The 26507-nt window shown below is 42.6% G+C and overlaps 2 protein-coding genes across 10 annotated transcripts in view; one reads left to right on the top strand and one right to left on the bottom strand.

Moving 5' to 3' along the window:
* Window positions 1-17674, bottom strand: part of ITSN1 (intersectin 1) — a 221887-nt gene extending 204213 nt beyond the window's left edge. For 3 of the 6 annotated variants that reach the window (XM_058732474.1, XM_058732476.1, XM_058732477.1), the window contains exon 1: window positions 17428-17674. The gene's annotated coding sequence lies outside the window, so the exon portion shown is untranslated. The remainder of the gene's footprint in view (window positions 1-17427) is intronic. The other 3 variants (XM_058732479.1, XM_058732478.1, XM_058732475.1) reach the window with 2 other exon arrangements.
* A 701-nt stretch (window positions 17675-18375) lies between these two features.
* CRYZL1 (crystallin zeta like 1) overlaps window positions 18376-26507 on the top strand; it is a 34043-nt gene continuing 25911 nt past the window's right edge. For 2 of the 4 annotated variants that reach the window (XM_058732491.1, XM_058732493.1), the window contains exon 1: window positions 18408-18497. The gene's annotated coding sequence lies outside the window, so the exon portion shown is untranslated. Of the gene's footprint in view, window positions 18498-20079; window positions 20165-26507 lie in introns of all 4 variants that reach the window. The other 2 variants (XM_058732494.1, XM_058732492.1) reach the window with 2 other exon arrangements.

Genomic DNA, 26507 nt, shown 5'->3' with positions numbered 1-26507 from the left:
TGATGTTACGAAATCACAAAGGTGTAAAACGTCATCCAAACAGCAGGATGGACCATAGCTGTTTTTGTAACGGAGTATGAAAAATTCACTAACATAATTTCAGATTCCGCATTGCCACTAACCTTAAGAAACTAGCAGTGTCAAATTTTGGTATGGTATCAAAGAATAACCACAATTTTCTGAAAACGCCATCAAAAGGCTCCTGGCTTTTCCAACTACATATCTGTGTAAGGGCCAGATTTCTTTCAACTACTTCAACCAAAACAACATTTCGCAACCAACTGACTGCAGGAGAAGATATGAAAAGCCAGCTGTCTTCTATTAAGCCAGACTTTAAAAGAGGTTTGCAAAAATGTAAAACGATGCTCTCTTCTCACTAAATTATTTTTTTCTTTGGTAAAACAGTTTTCATAAAAACTCTGTTATTTATGTAAGCACGCGGTGGGTGGGTTTATTACAGGTATTCTCAATACATTAATAGAATACTTTGTACATTTCTCAATTTTAATTTCTAATCTGGCAAACAGTGATACATTTAAAAACACAACCCACATAAAGCTCCGTGAGGTCCCCAATAACTAGAAGCCCGACCAGTCAGTAACAGCCAAGCGGTAACGTGAAAAATGATGAAATCAGGGGTAAGACAACAGCGATGGACACAGAGAGAAAGAGATGAAACCAAAAGATGTTCCAGGGGCAGAAGAATTGACAGAATGTAGCAACCAACTTCAGAATCAGAGAGAAAAGGTCCAGGCTGTCAGCTTGCATGGATACATCGCAACCATCTGTCCACCTATCTGGTTTATAGACAGGTACTGAGTCTATTCCATACAGAGAGATTGAGATGCTCCACAGCCAGGTGATCAGTTCTAACAACAGCTCTCTGATTTCAACTGAGTGTCCTAAAATTTGATTCTGACTCTATCTACCTGGAATTAGTACAGATCCCACAGGTAAAGGGCTCAGTCCCGTTTCAGACACCAGCCGCAAGTCTTAAGTAGCCCCTACAGTACCAGCACTTCTGCAGGAAGACTACAAATTTGGGGGTTCCCACAACTGCCACCCTCCCCCAGGTTCAGTAATTTGTTAGAACTACTCACCAATCTTAGGAAAGCACTATACCTGATGAGGGAGTGTGGAGCTAGCTGAGGGCAAAATACAGACTAACAGCACTGCCCCCTCCCCCCGGGGTGGAATATGTGTGACATTCCTCAGACATCCCTGGCTCCCCAAGAACAAAGGGAAGGGGTTTAAGTGCTTGCCATGGTGATGTGGGGAAACTAAGGCAAATGAAAAATTAAATTCCCTTACTGCCTATAGCCCACTGACAAGTCCTTGACAAGGGCAGAGTGACCGCCCTCTAGGAGCTCAGCAGCCTAGATGACGACACTTTGCTAGGGGGCAAAAGAGAATCTTAGCTTAACATTATCCCCACCTCCAGGATCTGAGGATCCTGTAAGTCTACTTCCCTTATCTCAACTACCCCAAGATATATGCTGGCGCTCATACTCCAAGCTTATGCCCCACCCCCCCGATATGTATCTGAAGGGTCTCATGACTGAGGTTTTATTAAACGGTAATAAATGGTGTTTCCCTAGCAACAGCTAGCCCCTCAAGGTGCTGGAAACCTTGCTTCCAAACTACCTTAGAGACTTACTCTATCCCTGACCCGCTCCCATCCAGAGAATATACAATGAACTACCCGTCAGGACCCCAGTGCAGCTCTTCCTGTCCATGGGTTCTGTCCCCGTGCTTTAATAAAATCCCCTTTTTGCACCAAAGACGTCTTCAAGAACTCTTTCTTGGCCGTCAGCTCTGGACCACCCCACCATCACCCCAAAAGTTCATCACACTTATGATTAGTTTTATTATGGAGGATACAACTCTGGGACAACTAAATGGAAGAGACTCAGGGCAAAGTATGGCTGAGGGGAGCTGAAGAGCATCCATGCCCTCTCCTCCTCTGTGGAATATTGTGCCTACCCATCTACACATCTAAATGTTCACCAAACCTCACCATCCTGGCATCTTTATAAGGGGCTTTATGAGACATGACTAATTAAATCACTGCCCACGTGATTAAACTCAATTTCCAGTCCCTCTCCCTTGTTGGGGGGTAAGGGGCTAAAAGTCACTTCATTAGCATAAACTCAGGTAAAATCTAAAGAGGCTAATTGAATAACAAAGACACTCCCACCACTCAGGAAATTCCAAAGGTTTCCAGAGCTCTGCGTCTGGAACCAGGGAGAAAGACCAACTACACTTTTTTTTATTATACCACAGAGCATCTAACATGGTTATTGACGTTTAGTAGGTACTCAATAAATAATTGCTGTAGGCAAAGGGTTAGAACTCGGGAGGCAGAACTCCAGGTATACACAGATAACAGGATTTATTCATGGTGGCTAAAACTCCAACAGGGGAGATGACTGTCCTGGAAGACAGTGGAGGGTCAAAAGACGGTAGATGTTAACAGCTCTAGAGACAGCAACATACAAGGTAAAGAGCCCTCAAAAGAGACTAAGAAGTCCTAGATGTAAGGGAGAAGAAAAACACAGAGTATAAGGCAGAGAAAGCCAAAGTAGAACAGTGTTTTTCAAGAAGAAATGGGCCAAGGGGCGCCTGGCTGGCTCAGTCTGAAGAGCACGGGACTCTTGATCTCTGGTTTGTGAGTTCAAGCCTCACACTGGATGTAGACATTACTTAAACAAAATTAAGAAGAAGAAGAAGAAGAAGAAGAAGAAGAAGAAGAAGAAGAAGAAGAAGAAGAAGAAGAAGAAGAGGAGGAGGAGGAAGAAGAAGAAATGTGTCGAAAGTCACAGAAAGGTCAAGAAACAAATGGACGGAAATCTGTGTATGGGAATCAACAATGGAGGGGCAGAGGCAGAACCCCGCTACAAGTAACAGGAGCAAAGAGACCCAGCATAAAACTACTCCTCCAAGAAACAGAGGGAGTACAGCACCAATGGGAAGAAGCGGAGCAGGAGGTGATGGAAGGGGCGGAGGAGCCAGAGGAATGCACGCAAGTCAGAGAACAAGCCTAATTCAGATCAGAGCTTCTGGATTGACACCAAGCCTTTTTTACATGCCTATGAGGCCCCCCCGCACAGGCTGGTCTCACCTCCTCCCCCAGTTCCCTAATAGCAGCTACGGTGGCCTTCCTCTCAAGTGTGCGGTGCTCCCTCATGGTACGGGCCCTGCTCACATGCGGGTTCCTCAGCCTGGGAAACAACTTCCTTCCCTTCCCTGATTGACTCCTGTGCATAGCTCACACCTCAAGTGCATGCCCCATCTTCCCCGGACTCTAAAACTAGATTAGGTCCTCCTGAACGTTTTCATCATGGCACATACAACAGCTGGAAATCAGCTATCTATGTGGGGTGGGGTTTTTTCCCGTATTTCTGTCTGTCCCAGTAAAATATAAATAGATTGAGGACAGGGAGCTGTCACTACTGGGGTAGTCCAGGCTCCTGCCCCAGCACCTGGCACACGACAGTCAAGTGGGATCTAGCTGTGGCAAGGCTGAAGGGAACAAGCATGAGAGAATGGCACAAAGTCTCAGAGAAAACAGGAAAGAACAGCATCTAGAACCCAGGGGGAGGGAAGGAGACACCCACCTCTTCCTTCTCCCTCTTATCGCAAGAAGTAGAGAGCAAGTGTGAGTAAGACAGATTTACAAAAGCTACTTGGGAAGTGGGCGGCAGGCCCAAACAGGAGGCAGCATTACTGCTGAAAGTGAAGGTTCAGATGCCTCCCGGGAAGCTTGAGGAAAAGGGCAAATGTGGTGAGGAATGGAGAGAAAGCTGAGAAAGAATACTTTGCAGGTCGCAGCTAAGTGGAGAAGGAAGTCCACGAGTTCCTACGCTTCTCTTCAGCTGCCTTTTGCCAGCATGAACACAGGAAACGGAACACAGCTGCATCAGTCGAGCAATGCAGGTCTGCAGGATAGGGATGATGCAAGGACCACTGGGCCAGGACACAGCTGAAATGCCACACTCTGAGTTCCCAGGTGCGTACAGAAGGTCACAAAACTAAGAGGAAAGGAACTTGAGATAAAGAGAAGAAGGACCCCAGGAACTACAGTTTCTGGATGCAAGTATTGTAATCAGAACATGTGAAATAAATCACGCTACAGCATTTTAAAAATATGAGCAACATATTTTTCAAGGTATCATAAGCTCTTGCCACCTACCGTAATCAGTCTCTTAGAACAAGAAATCTCAAAAATAGGCCCATCCCGTTCTGAAACAGGTCAAGTTGCTATCTTTCCTGAAGTCTAACAAAAAAAAATTTAAAAAGCAGATGGCTGAAGAAAGGATATCCCTTTCTAGCTCCAACTTTTCCATTATATATTTTTCCAGTAGTTCCAGATGAGCGTAAGTTAAAAAGCCTCCAAGTATGAGCCCAGAGAGAATGCCAACACACCTTAGGCACTGAAAAACTCTGAGAAAATCTGCAATTACAGAAGTAGCCAAGGGGCACCTGAGTGACTCAGTTGGTTAAGCATCCAACTCTTGATTCAGACTCAAGTCATGATCTCATGGTTAGTGAGATTAGTCAAATTAGTTAGCATTGGGCTCTGGGATGACAGCACAGAGCCTGCTTGGGATTCTCATTCCCTCTCTCTCTCGAGATAAATAAACAAACTTAAAAAAAAAGGGGGGGAGGGGGACTGTCATTTAAAGAAAAAAAGGGGTTACCACCAGTCCCCTTCCATATGATCATCATTTATGATGAGAGTGTTGGGCATGTGTTTTCCTGCCCAACACTCTTCTTCTCCCAGTTGATCCCATTTTCCCTCCTTCGGTTAATTCCAGGAATTTAGGTACCAGTCTCAACAACTGATGGACCCAAGAGCCCAGGACAGTCAATGAGAGCTCCACATTTGCTTGGCCATGAGGACTGCTTCGGGCATGTGATCAAGCCAGGCCAATCAGAACCTTTGGACTTGACAGGTGTGTGAGTCAATAGATTTTCTTTCTTTCTTAAGACAGTTTGTGCTTCCTCCACGTGCAAATAAAAAAGATCAGCAAATACGGTTATAAATAAGGAAAACTGTAGCACTGGATTTTGTCTTCCTTCTCTACTACAACCCTTTTCTTCCCTTTCTATCACTTTTCTTTTTTCCCTCCCCACCCAACTTCTTAGAATAGTGAACTACTTAAACTTGGCACTGAGTTTATGACATCACCATGAGACAGAAAGCTAATCTATGATAAGCCTACTTCCAGGTAAATCAAGCTGTGATTCATTTTCTTGGTATTTAGATATTAAAGTCAACAGTCTTGTTTCAGCGGTTTGACCAGAACACACCTGAACAGGTATCAAACTCACCGCCTACATGAACACACAACAATACTTTCCATTGTGAATACCTCTAGTATCATTTTTTGCATGAGGCCAAAATGCTATTTGTATGTGAAGGGAAATAACACCACTGAAATTCTAGGACATTTGGAAGTACATTCCAAATCTCTTCCTTCCTGTTGTCCCTCTGCTAAAGATCTGAACTGGTTTTTCTTGTGTGCTTTTTTAATTTTTTTTTTAATGTTTATTTATTTTGAGGGAGAGAGAGACACAGTGTGATCAAGGGAGGGGCAGAGGGAGAGGGAGACACAGAACCTGAACTGGGCTCCAGTCTCTGAGCTATCAGCACAGAGCCCGATGCAGGGCTCGAACTCACAAACTGAGAGATTATGCTTAACCGACTGAGCCACCCAGGTGCCCCTGAACTGGTTTTAAAAGAGGTGAGAAGTGGCATCCACATTTGCAAAATGACCTTTCCAATAAAATCATGATTACCTGAATTAAATTGTGTACTTCAGTGTTTCCTGCAATCCTTAATTTCCCATGTTATTGTTACATGGTTAAAAAATAATGAAAAATTCACAACTTTCTCAGAAGAAACGTAAGAGACAAGGTAGTATTATAAAATGAATACAGTGCTGAGAAAGAGACGGATCCTTGATGACATGAACAGTAACCCACCTCATCTGGCTTAGGCTTCTGCAAAAGGAGAAAGAAGGGGGGATATTGAGAGTACAGGAGTATTTCACAGAACTCAGAAACAGGAATGCAGCCAGCCCCAGAAAGCAATGAAGAAAAGGTTTAAAGCTATCACACTCAGGCAGCGTTCTTCTCTCTTTCTGCGTCTCTCCAGATACGTGCTTTATTCTCTCCATCTACAAACCACCATTCTCTCTCCCCAGACAACAGAACATAACTGCCTTTGACTCCCAAGTGTTTTAACCTTGTGGCCATGAGCATGTGAAGCTCAAACGCCTCTCTTTTGGGGCCATTTGCAAATTTCCAAGAAAGGAACACTGGTTGGGCTAGCCTGGGTCAGGTTCCCAGACCTCGTTCAATCCTCTCCACCATCTGTGGGGACGAAGAAGTTGGTAGGAAGCGGATGTTTGGTTAAAGGACAGATAAGGGATTCGTGTTGGGTCAGACACTACAGAAACTCCCACCACAGAGTCCCGGTACTTAGTTTTTTCATCACCAAAATAAGGTGCATTTTAGACTTTTGCTAGGAGTCTAGAGTTTAAAAGAGCTTGAGAGAATTAAATTGAATTTAAGAGATTAGAACTTGGGGAGTTCACCTCAATAATACAAGCTAAAAATAAATTACACATTCCAGAAGTAAAAATTGTCTTTTATAAATATCGGTCTATGTGAAAAACCCAAGAGAAATGAAAAATTTAAGACCCGTAAGATCTTAAAGAGCTGAGATTCTGTCTTGGGTCAAGGCTGGACATCTAGAGCAATGCCGGGACACAGGGCACATGGCCCATGTTCACCAAACAAACTCAGAACTTTCCAACTACTGTACTTTCAAATGGGTCACAGGTGTGCTCAGGTTTGGGGGATAATGCCTGCCATTAGGCCCAATTAGCAGGACTAATGTGGTACTAACTGTATATGATATTATATTGATAAATGTTGAGAAATATGGAATAAATGACCAAAACACCCCTGGAGCACAGAGTTCTAGCAAGGTGGCTGGTTATCAAGGAAATCTGTAGAAGGGCCAATACGCATTCGATCAATGTTCACACTCACTCGTAGTAGTAGGAAAATGCAAGTTAAATAAAACTTAGATTTTTAAAAAATGGTTTTACCCAATCGTGGTGAGGGAACACAAAATAGGTCCACACTGCCAGGGGAACCCACTGGAGGGTAGTAGCAGCAAGCTGCTGAGGCCTGGAATATATTCCAATATATTAAGTGAAAAACGGGCTACACAACTGTATGTACGGAGATCATAAACTTGTAAGGCGACAATGACTGAAGTCAGCCCTTAGTAGGTCTGCTTTGCTTGAACCCCAGTGTGTTTATAAAAATTGTGGCCCACATAAAAATTGGGAGATTTCATATTAAAGCCGTACTTCTGGATTTCCAGCCTCTCTTGAAGAGCTAGAAGGTATAGTAACAGCAACATGCATCCTCCCAGGGCCACGAATGAGTAGTCTGACAGACCCTGAGTTGCCCCATCCCTGGACCATCTTCAGTGCCCTGATCCCTAACACGCTGTCATGCCTCCCAGACTGAGAAGCTCACACACCGAACTTCCTGAGAAATTTGAGCAGGTTGACCCCTCACAGTGTATGAATAGTCATCGCTGGATAGTGAGAAAAGGCCCACTTTTGTTTTTCTTTTTCTTTTCAAAAGTTTTCTTCAATACACATGTATTGCTTTTGGAGTGAAGAAAAAAAAAAAAAAAACACGTTATTTTTTAAAATACCGAATCACAACTGCAATATTACTTCATCTAATGAGACCAAAACAACTAAAGATAACAGATAATGACTGTGGTTTAAAACTAATTGAACTAAGGAAGTAATGTAAGGTTACAATTACTGCAGTATTTCCCTCCCTTTGATACTAATTAAAACACCAGCTTGGACAGACAATAGCAGCGGTTTACAAATGAGACCTTTCTCAAAGCGAAGAGCTATAGACACTCAAGCCATAAAACACCTATTTTAAGGATTCAGTTCCCTATATTTGAAGTTTTTTTCACCAAAAAATGTAAACAGAAAATCTCTACCAGAAATCTGTATTTAGGGGTGCCTGGGTTGCTCAGTTGGTTGAGTGTCTGACTTCGGCTCAGGTCATGGTCATGCAGTTCATGAGTTTGAGCCCTGCATCAGGCTCTGTGCTGACAGCTCTGGGCTTGGAGCCTGCTTCAGATTCTGTGTCTCCCTCTCTCTCTCTGCCCCTCCCCTGCTTGCGCATGCGCTTGCGCTCTTGTGTGTGTGTGTGTGTGTGTGTGTGTGTGTGTGTATGTGTGTGTGTGCGCGCGCGCTCTCTCAGAAATAAACGTTAAAAAAAGAAATCTGTATTTATAATACCAATTAACTTAATGCTTAAAAAGTTAAATTATTCCTGATCTTTACATTGTTTTATTTGATTTGATCAACGATGGCAGCAGTTTAACGAGAACGCTAAAAAGTTTATGCAAATCACCATGCTTCTCACCCTATCCAGAGTATCTTCACCGTAAAGAAAAACCACAAGGCTAGGTAGAATGTCAACATTCACAGATGATGGAAGATAGAGTCAATTCAACATTTCTCTTGCTCTCCTGCAAGGCATTCCCCACATGACATCCAGAGTGATCCTTTTAATTTTTTTTTAACATTTATTTATTTCCAAGAGACAGAGAGAGACAGAGCATGAGTGGGGGAGGGGCAGAGAGAGAGAGATTAAGAGAGAGAGAGAGAGAGAGAGAGAGAGAGAGAGAGAGAGAATCCGAAGCAGGCTCCAGGCTCTGAGCTGTCAGCACACAGCCCAACACAGGGCTCGAACCCACGAACTGTGAGATCATGACCTGAGCCGAAGTCGGATGCCCAACCGACTGAGCCATCCAAGTGCCCCCAGAGTGATCCTTTTAAACAAAAGCAAAGCATGGAACTCCCCTGCTTAAAACTTACATTAGTTTCCTACTTCCACTGATTGAATAAAATCCAAACCAGCCGTCCCCTTTCTTCCTCACCTGTCTCTCCTGTGCTCACCGCACTTGGGTGACTCTGGCCTCCAGACAATCAGGTCCTCAAACACTAATCTATTCAGCATGCTGACAACCAACTGCTGAGTCCTCATGCATTGTTCTAGGTCCTGGGGATAAAGCAGAGAACAACACAGACAAAACTCCTGCCTTCCTGAAGCTTACATCCTAGTAACCTCTCTAACACGTTCTGTTCCTCCTCAATTCCTGTAATCATTTAAAGAATTTTAAGACAATTATAATGACTATATTTGAAGGTATGTGAAAATACTACCTATCATAAGTGTATTATCATTTTCTGACTTTGTTTAATAGTAATTATCATAAGCAAAGGAGACAGGAGAAAAAAAAGAGGGGGATCTTTACTCACAGAAACTTGATATACCAGGAATGGCACTGATTTGTCAATTTTTGAAAGTTTGTCTCATACTAGCTCTACGGCTTTTATATGTCAGTGACCAAAATGTAATATCTCAATTGTGCCCGAATACAGCAGTGGGGTCTAAACAATTCCAGAAACTGAAAGATTACTTGTTTTCAAAATCTATTATCTTAAGTTTGCAGCAGAAATTGATTTTTATAAAACACCGAATCCGGGGCACCTGGGTGGCTCAGTCGGTTGAGCGACTGACTTCGGCTCAGGTCATGATCTCACGGTTTGTGAGTTTGAGCCCCGCGTCAGGCTCTGTGTGCTGACAGCTCAGAGCCTGGAGCCTGCTTCTGAATCTGTGTCTCCCTCTCTCTCTGCCCCTTCCCCACTCATGCTCTGTCTCTCTCTGTCTCAGAAATAAATAAACATTAAAAAAAAAAACTTAAAAAAAAAAAAAAACAAAACACCGAATCCACAACGAACAGACTTTTATCATAGATAATGCACAGGAACGGTGTTGTGTGTTTATACAACGGCTTATGATACAAAACAGGGCCCTTGTCAGAACAGTGTAACTGTTCGGGAAGTTTGCCTGGGAGAAAAGTAATGAGCCCTCCACACACACACACACACACACACACACACACACACACACACACAGACAGAAAAAACAAGGGGATCCACTGGCATCTTGTTTCCTATGCTTTTACCACAAGAGCCAGGGTCCTCCTGAAGTAGGTTGGTTGGAGCATGGCACTAAAAGCCAGGTGGCTGCATTCACTTCCATGAGCTGTATCCACGTCTTGCAAATCCATGCCACCGCTCACCAGGACACTTGCAGACCAAGGATGAACAAAACCATCACAGACAGAGAAACAAGGCAAAATACGCAGTAAAGCAAGAGGATCAAAAGCACTGCCCTCCGGTATGAAGGAGAGGGCGTTTAATTTTAACCACCAAGGATTAAAAAAAAAAAAAAACAAAACTGACCAACTGCTATGACCTTGTTATTTTCACAGTCCTATTCAGCTGAATCCCAAACTCCATCACATCCCTCAGTACACACTCCTCGTAGAGTGAAATGTACCTGAGCACCGTTCCCACACAACCTTGGTAGAACCCCACGCTACACAATAGTGAGAATGGGTGTCAGTGACCAACTTAACACTGAGCCCGTGGCAGTCCTACCTCAGCACAGGCAAACTCAGGCCAAGAGACCTAAAGCCAGAGCGATTTCACCAATGCTCTCTCTGGGCCAATAAGCTAGTAAGATAAGCTGCCAATTATTAATTCTACTAGGAAAAGGTCAAAAGAGCACTGATGAATTTAAGTAGTTTAACGTGTTTCAAATTCACCTCGTTAGAAGGCTACAAACCTTAGCAACAAAATGTTAATGATATTCTACCATCATGTTTATTAGGGTTTTTTGTTTTGTTTTTTAACGATCTCCCAATGGATCTGTGACATCTCTCCACAGTGAGGCCTTCACATTCCTGAAGTGAACTTCCAACAGGCTGCTTCAAATCTCCAAACTGGCCAACATCGAAATGTTTGGACAGACGCTCTGCTGTCTCCCTGATCGTACACCTGGATGCAATCATGTTTCCAAGGCAAGGCCACATTACAAGTGAACTGCTTTTTCAAATGTCACTAGTCTCCTCTGTGATTCTACTCCAGCTTTCCACGCAGGGGCACTTTAGGAAAACCACTACAGAGGAAAGACTAACAAGCTGCTGAGAGGTGAATGTTAGACAGTAGACGAGGCTTGTTGGTGAGCTAATTTATACTACTAACTTCTCAATCTTGAGAGGGACTCTCAATTTGTATCCCGCCTGATCCATAAACTAATACATATCAGGGAATCTCTAGGTTATTCCAGAATAGAAATCAGGAATGTAAAAAATACCCCAAGGCCTAGAAATCACGTCCAGGGAACAGGCAATCCAGCACTGTGGCTGAGAGTTTGGGCTCTGGCATCAACACATCTGGGCAGCCACTTACTGGCTCTTTAAGTTCCTTAACTACTGGTACCTTAGTTTCCAAGGTGTATTCATCTAAAAAAGGGCAGTTTTGTAAAGATGGAGTTAGATTTGCAAAGATTGAGTGAGTGTTTATAAAATGATGCAAAAGGACTTGCTAAATGTTAACTATCACTATCATGGGTGTATGAATTTTCAGACTTTCCAGATCCTACTCCTGAACAGGTTACATTAACATGCCATTCTTCTTCCTAAAAATAATAATAATTCACTATGTTTGTTATTGGTTAAGTCACTCTACAAAAAAGGAAGTAGGAGAGAACACAGAACTCTCATCCCCCACTACAAGAATGTAAACTGCTGGGGTACCTGGGTGGCTCAGTCATTTAAACGTCAGACTCTTGATTTTGGCTCAGGTCATGATCTCACAGTTCGTGAGACTGAGCCCCACGTCCAGCTATGTGCTGACAGTGTAGAGCCCACTTGGGATTCTCTTTCTCTTTCTCTCTGTCTGCCCCTACCCCTGCTTCAGCTCTTTCTCAAAATACATAAACATTTAAAAAAAAAAAAAAAAAAGAATGTATATTGCTACAACTTTCCTAAATGGCAATATGTATCAATAAAACCTTACAAACCAGCATGTACTGTACTTTGATTCTGCAACTTCGCTTCTAGAAACTTATCCGAAGGGAAAAAAATGTCTCAAGGGTATACAGAGATGTATGTAGAAGTACAATAACTATAGAGTTATTGATAACCGTGGGGGGGGGGGGGGAAGGAAACAAAATGATGTCTAATAAAAATTAACTGGTTAAATTATCACATATAAAATGGGATCTTATTCAGTTATTAAACTTATAACTGTCAATATTGACACAGAAAGATTCATGGTAAGGTGTTATGTTAAGCAAAAATCAAAACAAAAAAACAAACAAAAAAACCAAGTTACAAAATAATATGTTTAGCAAGATCCTATATTTGTTACCAAAAACTGTATATAAAAAGCCACATGCACACAAAGAGAGGGTTTGGAGGGATACTTACTGAGTTAGTGGACTTATGAGTATTTTATAGTTTTCTTTTTACTTCTCTGTATTTCAATTTTTTCTACCATAAAGATGCGATTTTTTTTTTTTAATCTTTATTTTTGAGAGAGAGACAGAGCAAGCAGGGGAGGAACAGAGAGACAGGGAGACATAGAATCTGAAGCAGGCTTCAGGCTCTGAGCTCTCAGCACACAGCCAGAGGAGGGGCTCAAACTCAGGTCATGAGAGATCATGACCTGAGCCAAAGTTGGATGCTTAACTGACTGAGCCATCCAGGTACCCCGATGCGATTCTATAAAATACAAGGGCTATTAATGGATTAGCAGTTTGGTTCTGAAATGTACAATTAAGCTAAAAGTGATCACGAGGTTTATCTTTATTTAGAATATATATATATATATATATTTACATAATATGTGATGGTTTATTAGACACTTTTTAAAAAATTATAATGTTTATTTATTTTTTGAAAGAGACAGAGACAGAATGTGAGCGGGGAAGAGGCAGAAAGAGAGGGAGACACAGAATCTGAAGCAGGCTCCAGGCTCTGAGCTGTCAGCACAGAGCCTGACGCGGGGCTCGAACTCACAAGCTGTGAGATCATGACCTGAGACGAAGTCGGATGCTTAACCAACTGAACCACCCAGGCGCCCCTATTAGACACTTTTAATGGTTATTTTTCCAACTTAAAAATTATACATATTTAGTACCAAGAAATTAGCAAGAGACTTCTTTTTCAGGCAATGGATTTCTACTTACTACCATCAAGTGCAGTAGCACAAAAATTAAATGGATTAGCTTTTGAGTTTTATATAATTTTATATATTCCAATTCTTCTCATTATCCTAATTACCATTTATTAAGTGAACATATCTCAAGAACTTATGAAAGCACTTTGAAGTATTTAAAGTCAACCTACTATTATTATTCCCATTCAACTGAAAACACTGTAGCATTGAAAAGTTAAGGGATTAGAATAAAGTCGTAGACTACAGACAGTCAAACCCAATTTTCTATAGAAATTTTACTCCTAGAGGCATGTACGTGGCTTAGTCGGTTGAGAGTCTGACTTTGGCTATTCGTGGGTTCGAGCCCTGCATAGGACTCTGTGCTGACAGCCTGGAGCCTGGAGCCTGGAGCCTGCTTTGGATTCTGTGCCTCCCTCTCTCTCTGCCCCTCCCCCACTCACCCTGCCTCTTTCTCTCCCAAAAGTAAACATTAAAAAAATTAAAAAGAATTTTGGGGCACCTGGGTGGCTCAGTCGGTTAAGCGTCCGACTTCGGCTCAGGTCACGATCTCGCGGTTTGTGAGTTCAAGCCCCGCATCGGGCTGTGTGTGGACAGCTCAGAGCCTGGAGCCTGCTTCCGATTCTGTGTCTCCCGCTCTCTGACCCTCCCCCGTTCATGCTCTGTCTCTCTCTGTCTCAAAAATATAGAAACATTAAAAAAAATTTTTTTTAATTAAAAAGAATTTAAAAAGAAATTTTACTCCTATTCAGCACCCTCAACTACATAATAGAAGCTGTTATTTATGGGGTCCTACAATGGATTCTGAAAGAAAGGAGTGAAGGTCATATCATATTAGGATGAAAATGAAATTGGAAAACATACCAATTTTCTGTATTTTTTGTAAACCAGTTTTCACAGCATTATGTTGGGCTGATAGCGTGTCAAATGGTATTTTGAGATACTGATAACATAGTAATTTACCACCACACGGTGACTTAAATTTACATTTTGAGTCTCTAAGCAGATATTTTGATAGGAGCTTTCTTTCCAGCTTAACCACCTGGAGCGTTCTCTGCTTGGGAAAGGTTCTCTACTTCCAGTGCCAACCAAACTTACAGAAATGACTGGGCATAGTAAATGAGGCTCCTAATTTATAAAATGGTCAGTGACCACTGACCACTAAGTAATAAGACCAATTTTACAAAGAAAGATTTTATTTTTTAATGTTTATTTGTTTACTAGGGAAAGAGAGCGCGCGCACTAGTGGGGGAGGGACGGAGAGAGAGAGGGAGACACAGAATCTGAAACAGGCTCTAAGCTCTGAACTGTAAGCACAGAGCCCTCGAACTCATGAACCGTGAGTCCATGACCTGAGCCAAAGTCCAACGTTTAACTGACCGTTTAACTGACCCAGGCGCCCCTTCCAGGCACTATTCTAATGGAGATAACAATGATGACCAAGCCTCTGCTCTTCTGAAAGGTATATTACACACAGGTGCATTACGTATCTGAAGGTCGTAGTCCGTTTTTTATTTGCAGCCAAAGATATAAAACTTCCTTTTTTAGGGGTTGCTGGGTGGCTCAGCAGGTTAAGTCAGACTCTTGATTTCAGCTCGAGTCATTATCTCAAGCCCCCGAATGGAGCACTGCACTGACAGCACGGAGCTTGTTTGGGATTCTCTTTCTCCTTCTCTCTGTCCCTCCTCCACATGCTCCCTTTCACGCATTCTCTCTCTCTCAAACTAAATAAACATTAAAAAAAAAAAAAACAAAAAAAACAAACTTATGCTGTTACTTAAAAAAATTTGCTATCCACTTCAGGACATGGCCTTAGGAGGTGCTCATGAAGATGGAAACATAATGCCAGCTGTTTTCCAACTTTACTATTGCGGGAGAAATTCCTGGAGAACTTGTTCAAAAAACTGATTCCAGGGCCTCACTCCAGGAGTCTGATTCTGAGGTGAGATAACAGAAAAACCTGCATTTTTAACAAGAACCTCACTTAATGCTGATCTATGCGATCTGAGATCCGGACTCTGAGAAACCCACTAGTAGTAAGTGGAGCCATTCAGAAGAGAATAGCTGTAATGGCAGTGGGATTTGAACTAACATAAACCCAACCCTCGTGTAACTAATTCTGTATAATTCACAAATCTAGCAAATTAAAAAGATGAGAAGAATGGAGGAATTTACCAGCATCTCCTCAACGTCTTATGGCAGATTTGAATTTGCCTCAATCTAGGCATTTGGTGAAAAGAAGAACTTGAATTCTACCAATAGAATCAAGAATTAGGAAAAAAGAAATTTCTAGTCAAGTGCAAAAAAAAAAAAAATGCTAAGAGGGACAAACATTTCAGGAAACTAACTTGCTACCACTCATTTTATGCCCTATTTCACAATGCTTAGTATCTGAACAATCCACAGGGTTCCAAAGTACATCAAAAATTTGTTCATTTCCTCTCTTACTCAGGCAGAATAATAATAATAGAGTTTTGTGAAGGTGCCCCGTGTCTCAGCAATTTCAACAGATACATTCTTAGATAAAGAAATACCTTTTTAAAAAAGTTCTATCAGAAATGCTCCTTACTGAAGCTACTTAAAGTAGTTTTAAATAGTTTTAATGCAATCACTAGATTAGTGTTCCTCATTTCCAATTTAGATTACTTGAAAATTCCTGGGTTCTTTACCAACCTCCTACAGAAAGAATTCTCTTCAACATTACAAATACGTACATTTTTGGTTATAAGCAAACACCTATCAGTGCAACATAAATATTTCAAGTAAACTAGAAAAAAAAAATGTTTAAACAAAAACAGCATTTTGGTCTCTGAGATAGACAGGTAGAAATCCTAACCTTAAAGGGGTTGGGGGGTGATTAAGCCTCTGCACCTTAAGTAATCTAAAAATAAAGGTATCCAGGACAAATACATTCCTCCCATTTTAGAGGTTAAGAGTAGCACTTCACAAAACAGCTGGCCTGCTGGGTCCTGGCCCCAGTTCCTAACCTCAGATCCTGTCCACTACATAATCCATGAGATCTCTGAGCCCGTTCTTCATCCATTCAAAGGGATTAGTAACACTGCCTCTCCGTTAACGGAATTGAGATTTTCCAGACGCATTTGTTCGTACAGTGTTTTTATTATCTATTCTTTTTATTGTTCTTGCTTTTATTACTTGCACGTTTGACCACGGACACAACAAGAATAGGATGCCAGGAGATAAGCACAAAGAAACGCATCTGCCGGAGTGCGCATATATTTAAAATTCCAGGCTGGTGCTGCCTTCGGAATATCACGGATGATGACAAAGTTCTAAAGGAAACTTTCATATTAAGAGGCTATCAAAAATCTCCGTAGCCTCCCACCCAACAGAAAAAGACGCTAATTTATTTCTTCAAAAGCAAAGCCTTCTTTGGTATGAATCACAACAAAAGATGCCCATAGGAAATGTTATCTGCGAAGTTGTTTTCTAATCCAAAGGCAAACAGAAGTAAAGGAAGGTGCAAGCCATTCCTCGCTGGTTTCCTTTTCCTGGGAATTCTGATTACATTTCCTCGTTCAAGCAAGAAGAGACCGCAATTGTGCCTCGGGTCCACACCATAAAACCGCGTCTGTGCGTAAAGAAGGGAAGGAGAGGCGGCAGACACCGGGGACGCGCTACCACCGAAAGGAGAGCCGCTTTCTGTTAAATACCATCAGTCAGCCGAGGCAGGACGACTTAGGGCCAAACGGCATTGACCGCCCTTCACTGACAGGGATTTCGCAGGCACACGACACAGAAAAAGAGATGAGCCGGGGACTCGAGGCCCGAGGGAGAGGCGGGCGGCGCGATGCCGCTCCCCGCGAGCTCCGGATCCCCGGGAGGCTGGCGGGGAGGCGAGGCTTGGCCGGCCCGCCACGCTCAGGCGGCGGAGGGCAGCGAGGTCAGCCCTGGAAGGGCCGACCGCTCCACGCCCCCTGGGGAGGGAGGGGACCCCGTTCGGCCGGCCGGGACTGCGGATGCTCATTCAACCCGAAGCCCGTCCAGCGGCCGCCACCCCCTTGGCCCGCCGCGGCGTCCCGGCCTCCCGACGCGGGCCAGCCGGCCGCCCCGCCGCCGCCCCCGGGAGGCTGGGGAAGGACGAGGCGCAGGGGCGACGGGTGCCGCGCCTCCCGGGCGCGCGGCAAAGGCTGAAGGGCGGCCGGAGGGACGTGCGCCGGCCCGAGGGACGGGCGCCCCGGGCGGCCATCGCGCCGACCCCTGCGCAGACCCCCGCCCCTGCCCCCGCTGCCTCCCAGTCCAGCCAGCTCCTCACCTCATCTCCAGGCGGGTCCGCGCTGCCGCCCCAGGGACAAATCAGTGCAGCTCACTTGCGGCGGAGAGGGACGCAGGAGCCTCAGCCCAACACACCATCCCCGCCCGCCTGCCCGCCTCTCCGTGCGTCCCGGAGCCCGCTAGGGATTCTGCCTCGCGAGCCGCCGTACTACGGAGCAACCAAGCTGCGCTCCCTCCCCTCTCCTCCGCTCTTCTCTACCTCCTTCTCTCCCTCCCTTGCTCCCTCGCTCCCACGTATCTCCTCATCTCCCTCCGTTGCCTCTCCCGCCCCCTTCCACCCCTCCATCTCCGCCCACAGATGGGTGGGAACGAACAGCCGGCCAATCGGAAGAAGGGGTCCGCGCCTCCTTACCGCCCCCTACCGCTACCCCCGCCCACCGCAAGAACTGGAAAGGCGGGCGGTAAAAAAAAAAAAAAAAAAAAAAAAAAAAAAAAATGGAAGAAGACGGAATGACAGCCAAATAAACCAATCATCAAGCGCAAAGGAGGCGGGGACTAGGACTCCCTCTTCTCCCTGCCCTCTTCCCAGAAGGTGTAACCAGAGTCTTCTAGTCTGGGATTTCCCTGACCGGAGTTATGGAGGTTTTGTTCCAAGGTTTTGTTGCATCTGTCCGTTGTCGTGCGAGGCAATAGGATGCAGTCAACTAAATTAATTACAAAAGATTTTAAAGGAGAGAACAAGGAGGCGAAAAAGAGGCGGGCCACACTCCAGGGAAGGTGGTAGGGCAAATGGTTGGAATGAGGAAGGGTGTGGTCTTTAACATAAATTTGCATAAAACGGAACCTATCCGGGAGACTACAATTTCGTCCATGTATTTCGCCCCTGGTGTGACGATTCTCCTTCAAGCAGAGCATTCTGGGAGGTGTAGTTCCGAGTTCGGTTGCTATAGCGTTCTCCACAGCCTACGGTTCACGACTGACGAGCGACCTGCCCAATGGGAGCAGCGCCTGGGCCAGCAGGGGCGGGCTCTCTGCAAAAGGACTCCAAGGTGGCGGGCGGTGGCTGTGGCGGTGGCGAAGTTGCAGGCGGTTGGGGCGGCTCGGAGGCAGGTGAGCCCCCGGATCCGGTTTCTGTGTCTTGGGAAGCGGGGCTTTGGGCCTTGGACGCCTTGCGGAACTGTGCAACCCTGGGCTGAATGGTGGTTCGCGTTGCACCCCAACCCTAGACCCCCTCGGGCCCAGGCCTAGCTTAGCTGAGGCGGCTGAGGGGCGGGAAAGACTTGACGCGATTTCCTGGTCTTTACAGGTTTTGATTATAGGTTTTATCTCAGTTTGCATCTCCCTCTACCTTTATGGAAGCAAAAGTGTGGCAGTTCCCTTCCGCTGAATCCCCCAGATTGAATTTTTGCCCTCTGCTTTCTTTTTGTTCCTATAATTTGAGTTTTCCTTTCGCCCGTACAGTTTCTCTGCCACCACTTTTTCCTCCTTCACTTTCCTTTTTCGATAAGCAATTACCTAAAGCAAGGATATTCGCATTCATGTGATTATACGGCCAGATATGCCCTCTTAAGATAAACAGCGAAAAACTCTGGAGCGACGTGTAATAATCACCTCAGTACCATGTTGACGCGCAGATGCTGACTCTATAGGTCTGGGCAGGGCCTGGGAGTCTGCATTTCTAACAAGCTCCCCCGGGTGCTGCTAGTCCACGTCGCGAGCGGCGAGGCTATGCATCAGCTCGGCCTGATACAAATATAATGCGAGGCACTTAATTTTGACTCTTTTGGTAGCCACATTAAAAAACATGAACAGAAACGCGTGTGATTAATTTTAACAATATGTTTCATTTAAGTCCAAAATTTATCATTTCAACACCTAATCAAATACTTTAAACGTGAAATATTATAAATTATTTTATTTAAAGTATGCTCTATCCCGAATGCGGGCTTGAACTCACAACCGCCCAGAGTCCCATGCTCTACTGACTGAGCCAGCCAGGTGCCCCAATTCTTTTTTTTTTTTTTTTTTTATATGGTCTTTGAAATCCAATGTGTATTTTACACTGACAAGGCATCTTAGTTCTGACTAGACATAGTGCAGATTTTCCTTAGCCACCTGTGACTAGTGACTGCTGTTACTGGAGAGCGCAAGTCTAGATGGTGTATGGTTGCCCACTGCAGAAATTAGAAAGTGTTATGGGGCGCCTAGATGGCTCAGTCGGTTAAGCGTCCAACTTCGGCTCAGGCCATGGGCCATGATCTCACGGTTCATGAGTTCAAGCCCAGGGTCCCAGCCCTGGGTCCGGCTCTGTGCTGACAGCTCAGAGCCTGGAGCCTGCTTCGGAGTCTGTGTCTCCCTCTCTTTCTCTCTGTCCCTCTTCTGCTCATGCTCTCTCTCTCTCTCTCTCTCTCTCTCTCTCTTTTTCTCTCTCTCTCAAAAGTAAACATTAAAAAAAGAATTTTTTTTAAATCTGTTAAAGATCAAAGGGTTGCATGTGCTCAAACCCTCTGCTGCTCTGTGAGATGGGCCTCAGAACAACTTTAGAGCTTCTCTGCCCAATATGCAGAAATAGTAAAAATAGCCAACACTTTTTGCAGGGTTATTTTGTACCAGGTGTTGTATTGAGTTCTTTGTATGTATTTAATCCTTACAGCAACCCTTGGAAGTAATTACTATTATCTCTATTTTGTAGATAACGGAATCTAAGGCCCAGAAGGTTAAAACATTAGCCTGAAGTCATACAGCTAGTAAGTAGGAGAACCAGGATTCAAATTCAGGTCAGTTTTGACTTATAAATCCTGTCGGCCCTTGCAGTATATAATTTTTATTTTCCAGTTTATGGCAGATGAAGTGTTCAGATTTCAAACAGAGAGGGTTCCCTCATACAAGTTCAATTTGTCCGTCAGTTGCAGTGAAATATGTTGGTAGTTTTACGACTCTCCATTTTTTTTAAGTAAGCTCTAGCTCAACATGGGGCTTGAACTTAGGACCCCAAGATCAAGAGTTGCATGCTCTACCGACTGGGCCATCTCCTATATTATAAATAGTAATAAAAGATATAACTTCCCCCAATAGTATATCCGGGCAGTAATGGCTCTTGATTCATTTGTGTGCCTCTCTGAAGAAAGGGGGTGGGAAAGCTTAAAAATTCTTAGAATGTTTCACTGTGGAATCACCGTGTTTGTTGGTTTTATTTGTGGTTAAGTCTTTTTGTTGTTTTTATTATTCTTAAAAACGAATGTATTCTTGCTCCTGTGACCTTCACATTGAATATTTCAAAGACAACATTATGATTTTTCTAGGCCCACCAAACAGTACTACGCTGAACTAAGGAGATTTATGATTAGAAAAGCAAAATGACACATACTAAAATATGATCTTTTGCTAAATATTTATTTCTATTTTTATATGTTGTAAGAAATATACATCTTGTGAGTTATTTTCTCTTTATGTTGGATTTATTAGTACATATTTAGTCAAAATTACAGTTATTTTGCTTCTGAAGCAAGAAATGGTTTCTTAAAGATCCTATGGTGGATTGGAAAATTAAAGAAGCATTTACAAACAGCGATAATGTTAGTTAAAAGGAAGATTGTTTCAATCAATTGGAGAAGGGAGAGTGTGGTAGAGGTTTAGAAAGGATCCATCCATCAATCGCTTATCTCCCTCAGTACCCACCACCTGCATTGTCCCAGTGTCACATGATTGAGCTAGCATAAAGGGGAAAAGGTCATTCATCACATCACACCATTGCCACAATCAGAAGAGGCTGTCGCTTTAATATGGTCATCATATCCCCCATTCTCTTCAACTGATGCTTGAATCTTGTTTGTGAAGCCACTGTAAATGTGTATCCAGCCTCTGTATAAATCCTTCCAGTGATAGGAACCATGCAACTTCATGAATTTTCCTGTTTTAAATTAGATGTCTAAAATGTGAAAGTAGAAAGTTCTTATAACACATGTTATTAACTTGAAAAACTTTTCAGGGTTTAGCCAGGTGGGAGTCCTATGACAGCCCCTTGTGTTCCCCTCTGGTCAGTTGTATGCAGCTAGTGCAGTTGTGTGCAGCAGAACACCTGTGTGCTAATTGTTTCTGCAGTGTCCTTAGGTTATACAGATTCCCAGAGCCTGTTGTCCAAATGCAGAGAAGTCCTCTAATTATTACAACCACCCGTTTACCTCCTTCTTTAAAAATCAGAGCTGGTTTTATCTAGTTAGGACTACCATTCTGCACAACCTGAAAAGTAATGACATTTGAACAAAACCTCCAACTAGTTACTTTGATTATGCTGACCATATATATTTTTTAATTTTTTAATGTTTATTTTTGAGAGAGAGACAGAGACAGAGTATAAGTGGGTGAGGGCAAAGAGAGAACACAGAGGACTCAGAATCCAAAGCATGGTTCCAGGCTCCGAGCTGTCAGCACAGAGCCTGATGCAGAGCTTGAACCCAAGAACTGTGAGATCATGACCTGACCCAAAGTTGGGTGTTTAACCGACTGAACCATTCAGGCGCCCCTGGTGATGCTAACCATATTTATTAACCAAATATTTGGGCATGTGGTCTGACATATTTCTTTATCTGATATGTGGATATATATGCAAATTCCCACAGAAGAGTAAGAACATTGTTAAAACTTATTTTTTTTTTTAAAGAAGGCTTTTTTCTGGAGTCACTTTTTTTTTTAATGTTTATTTTTGAGAGAGAAAGAGAAAGCGTGAGCGAGGGAGGGGCAGAGAGCGAGGGGGACAGGGGATCTGAAGCAGGCTCTGTGCTGACAGCAGACAGCCCAATGCACGGCTCGAACTCAAAAACTGTGAGATCAAGACCTGAGCTGAAGTTGGACACTTAACTGACTGAGCCACCCAGGCGCCCCTGTTAAAACTTAATATTAAGTCACCTCTTCAATATAACTAAAGAGTTACCCATTACAATCGAGCCAGGTAGTATGATAATGCTGTGTACCAGTCCTGGCATGATGATAAATATATGGGGCCATATTTTAGAGTAGACTTCACATTTTTTCTGTAGTTTAGCTGCTTGACAGTCAGTATATCCTTGATATTCTTAAAAAGCAGGTGGGTTAGAAATATTATAACTGAATCCTGACCCCAAGTGGCCGCAATGTTGCAAAGTTGGTGTTAGAGACTAATAGAAATTTGAGCACATATGAGTTCGGACTTTCAGGAATTACATTTTCCATAGAGTAACAGATGGATTGGATGAGGGAAGAAATGAAGCCACTAGGCAGTGGCCCAAGGCATTGAGATGTTAGCACATCCCTTGTGGTAACACCCAACAAAACCAAAAGTAAACAGGTGAGCCGGGACGTCATAAAGGAAAAGGAAACCTTATGGTCAATAACTTAATACAGAGGAAGGAATTATGATAGAGTCCAAAATATCCTTGATGACTTAAGATTGGTACCACAAAATCTTGTTTTGGGGAAAGCTGACTTCGGTTTTATGCCTGTTGAATTTGAAGTAGATCTGAAACTCTCAGAACACTGGGTTTGAAAGTGTAGAGGTTTTATTTACAGTTATTTACAATTATTAAAGATGAGCTCCTTGAGGCTTTAGTGTTGCAGAAGGGCAAATGGAGTTCATGTTGCTGTTATAACTAAGATGAAATCATTTGAAATTTTTTCCCATTGATTTTTTAGAAATCCCTTTAAAGATCAGTATTTTTCTTTTAATTTCTTTTAATGTTTATTTATTTATGACAGAGAGAGAGAGAGAGCACATGAGTGAGTGGGGGGCGGGGGGGGTCGGGAGGGAGACAAAATCTGAAGCAGGCTCCAGGCTCTGAGCTTGAACTCAGAAACTGTGAGATCATGACTTGAGCTGAGGTCGGACGCTTAACCAACTGCACCACCCAGGCGCCCCAAGATCAGTATTTCTTAATTGCTTTTTTTGAAGTGTTATATTCAAGTGTTTCTTCTTTGCACCAAAAGTTATTTAAAATAGGTATCTTTTTTTCAAGATTTTATTTTTAAGTAATCTCTACACCCAGCATGGGACTCAAACTCACAGTCTTGAGATCAAGACTTAATCTTGATCTCGGACTTAATTTTTGTTTCTCCAGATTTTTTAATAGGTTTATTGCTCAACCATTATAAAAATTTAAAGTATTAAAAACATAATTCTCATTTTGTGGACTTATGCCAAATATGTTTAAAATTTGACATACCTCAGGGCACCTAGGTCCAATTGGTTAAACGTCCTGGTTTCCACTTGAGTCATGATCTCACAGCTCATGGGTTTGAGCCCTGCTGCGAGCTCTGCGCTGACAGTGCAGAGCCTGCTTCAGATTCTCTCTCTCTCTCTCTCTCTCTGCCCTTCCCCCCACTCGCGCTCTTTCAAAATAAATAACCTTATAAAAATAAAATAAAATCTGACGTACCTGGAAAAATATAAAATCTTTATGCTTATAGGGCATATCAGCCTATGTTTTTAAACAGATTTACTTTCATTTAAGAGTTTTCTGTAGCACTTTTTCACAAAGTTTACTGTAGAACATATTTTGAAGTTATATGACACTCATTCTTGGAAATGGCATGATAAGTATTATATTCTTTATTTTATATTTTTATTTTATAAAATATCGATTTTATTTTCTGTGTGCACATATCTTTGCATTCAGTAAACATTTAATAGTGGACTAAGTGTTGCATTTAGTCTAGACCAGTGCCTAAGAAACTATACCACCCATTATACCATTTTCTTAGTTTAAGAACTCAGTATTCCTTCTTGTGGTCTGCAAAACAAATAAATAGCATTTCCTCAATTTTCTTCTGACCAGTTTTCTAAAAACACTTTTTTTCCTTCACTATGTAACTTTGAGGGTCTTTTTGTTCCCACGTGGTTTTTTATTGGACCAACTAAGTCTGGAAGAACCAATTAGGATGATCTGATTAAAAATATTGGCATTGCTTTAAGGGAAACTAGGAACACAAGCAAGTAGTTATCTCCCAGGGTCTTTGAAATTGGGGTGCATGAAGTGTGAGGCCCATGTGACTGTTGATCTGGGAAACGTGTCCTGTTTTAAGATGTAGTGGGCAGGGGTGCTGGCTGGCTCAGCTGGAGGAGCATGCGACTCTTGATCTCCAGGTTATGAGTTCAAGCCCCACTTTAGGTGTAGAGGTTACTAAAATCGGTAAATAAACTTAAAAAGAAAAAAGTTACCATGGGCAGGGGAAACAGTGGCTTCCAAAATTACAACAGGAGATGCTTTGAAATCAAAGTGTTGTTACATAATTGTTCCGCTCCTCAAAAGGGAAATACTAGTAGCTCCCAACTGAGTAGAAGCAGTGATTTCTTTCTTTATTTAATAATAATAGATTCTCCCAATATTATTTAATATTATTTAATAATATTAAACAATATTAAACAATATTATTTAATAATATTAAACAATATTAAACAATATTATTTAATAATATTAAACAATATTAAACAATATTATTTAATAATATTAAACAATATTATTTAATAATATTGATTCTCCCAAGCTATCGCTGGGAAAACCTACTAGTTAGTAAGCAAATAAAGCAAGGTTTTGTTTGTCAGTACGTAACAAAATCTGGAAGCATAGAACAGATGGGGTAGATTAAATGTTACTGGGAGTGATTTCAGAGAAGGAGTAGGACTTGAGTTTCATTCAGTTCGCAGAATCTGTAGAGTAAGTTCAGCACAGTCTCCCAGAACAAGCAATGCCTGGAAGCCCTGAGACAAGGGTGACCAGATGGCGTGGAGTCACTGACTAGCTCAGAAAGAGAGTGTGTGTTAGAGAAATGGGGGAGTAAAGTAGATTAGGGACAGTGAGTATGCATTTTAGGCAGCCTTGAAAGCTAGGCAGAAAAGGTTTCTTTAACATTGTACATACACACACCTGCAACCAAAGGGTTAGAACTGAATTAACATCAGACCTCGCTCAGCCTATTTTTTCTATACTTTATTGATGCATGCTACATATATAGTTTCTTTTTTTTTTTTTTTTTTTTTTTTTGAAGTTTATTTGTTTTGTGAGAGAGAGAGAGCGAGCGAGCAGCGGCAAGAGAGCATGCGAGTCTGGGAGGGAGACAGAAGTCTCTAAGCAGGCTCCGTGTTGTCAGCAGAGAGCCTCACTCAGGGCTGAATCCCAGGAACCATAAAATGATGACCTGAGCCGAAAGGAGGACTTGTCACTTAACCAACTGAGCTACCCAGGTGCCCCGCTACATACACAGTTTCTATGTCTTGAATGTGTGTTCATGTCTATTAGCTCCAGCATTTGATTATCACATTCTAAAAAGCAGCAACCATTGCCAAACTGCTCAGTAAAGACCCTTTCTATGGATCCATTAGATCCACTAAGACTCAACATACAGGGTTGGCTTCATGGTTTGGGACCTATGCAGTTACACTGGACTTTGCTGTCAGAAGGAACCTGTGCTTGGTTCAATTCTCTGCTATCACTGTCTTGAAATTTTAATAATTTCTAGAGAAGGTTCCCTGCTCTTTCATTTTGCAATGAGCCCTGCAAATTATACAGCCAGTTCTAACAAGTACTTAATAATTATCAGTCAGTCCTGAACTAAAGGATATAGGATTCTAGTTTTAAGTGACATATCTAAGGTTAGCAGCTCAATAGAAAAACCATTAACTGTAATGGTCAAGAGAAATGACTTTGGAGTGGGTAATACCTGGTCTGGCCCAGCCCTGGCCCAGCTGGTGCTATGACACCCTAGCTATGTACCTTCACTTCTGGAAGACTCCTTTTTCTCATCCATAAATTAAATGCAATAATAGTACTTTCACCAGAAAGTATATTCAAGAATGTTCTTAACAGGATAGTTTGTTAAAGGCCCAAACTGGAAACAATCAAATGTCTGTCTGGAGTGGAATGGAGAAATAGTAATTTATTCATACAATAGAATATAGTATAACAAGGATGATGAATGAACTACAACTATAGGAAACAACATGGATGATGCTCACAAACATAATATCGAGAGAAAAACCAGACATGAAGGAGTATGATTTCACTTCTAGAGAGTCAAAAAGAGACAAAAGTAATCTGTGCTATTGAAACTTGGGATGTTGAGTATCCTTAGGGGAAGGTGGTGACTAGAAGG

The sequence above is a fragment of the Neofelis nebulosa genome, chromosome 5, assembly GCF_028018385.1.
Source record: "Neofelis nebulosa isolate mNeoNeb1 chromosome 5, mNeoNeb1.pri, whole genome shotgun sequence".
Classification (NCBI taxonomy): Eukaryota; Metazoa; Chordata; class Mammalia; order Carnivora; family Felidae; genus Neofelis; species Neofelis nebulosa.
Note: the sequence above shows the minus strand (reverse complement) of the source record. Positions and strands in the feature narration are given on the sequence as shown.